Genomic DNA, 926 nt, shown 5'->3' on the forward strand with positions numbered 1-926 from the left:
AACACATATATAATTACATACAATTCATTACAGTAGCAAAATTACAGTTGTGAAGTAGCAACGAAAATAATTTTATGGTTGGGGGTCACCACCACATGAGGAACTGTATTAAAGGGTCGCGGCATTAGGAAGGTTGAGAACCACTGCTCTACAAAGCTTCAAAGGGGAAAACTTAATTGAGTGAAAAGAAACCACCCTCACAGGTTGGCTGTGAATTCCTGGAGGAAGTGTGGGCTGCAAGCCCCTGTAGAGGGGTGGGTGGGAGGACAGGGTCCTGGAGCTCCAGTGGCCCAGCCTGCACGTGGGGGCTGGGGGACAGCCTGGACATTGCCTGTCCCGCACCGGCCCTGGGCTTTGGGCAGCCAGCTCCTGGCTGCAGAGGAACTGTGCCGCGAGGAGGTGGTGAGGGCCCCTCTTTGGACCTGGTTTCCTCGTCGGTAAAAGCGAGGGTTAATCTGCCTGGCAATGATCATTTTATTCTGCTGATTGAACTAGCGTGGCTCTGGGGTTGGGGATGCACGTGGTGAGGAGAGGAGTGGGGAAATGGGAGCTGAGAAACAGAAAAGCCCCCAGGATCAGGGCCTGGGACCTCAGGGGACCTGGACATGGACACAACCATTCATCGGAGACCCTAGGTCAGCGGTTCTCAACCTGTGGGTCGCGACCCTTTCACAGGGGTCGCCTAAGACCATCGGAAAACACATATATAATTACATATTGTTTTTGTGATTAATCATTATGCTTTAATTATGTTCCATTTGTAACAATGAAATTGGGGTCACCACAACATGAGGAACTGTATTAAAGGGTCGCGGCATGAGGAAGGTTGAGAACCACTGCCCTAGGTCCTGGGGATAGAGCAATGAGCCCAACAGACCCAGTGCCTGCCCTCAGGAGCTCACTCTGTGGACACACCCGGGCCTGTG

General features: G+C 52.1%; 1 protein-coding gene across 1 annotated transcript in view; it reads left to right on the top strand.

Annotated features, from left to right (window-relative positions):
- Window positions 1–926, top strand: part of TTBK1 (tau tubulin kinase 1) — a 35,521-nt gene that overhangs the window by 32,343 nt on the left and 2,252 nt on the right. The gene's annotated exons all lie outside the window — the stretch shown is intronic.

The sequence above is a fragment of the Myotis lucifugus genome, unplaced genomic scaffold (assembly GCF_000147115.1).
Source record: "Myotis lucifugus unplaced genomic scaffold, Myoluc2.0 scaffold_318, whole genome shotgun sequence".
Lineage (NCBI taxonomy): Eukaryota > Metazoa > Chordata > Mammalia > Chiroptera > Vespertilionidae > Myotis > Myotis lucifugus.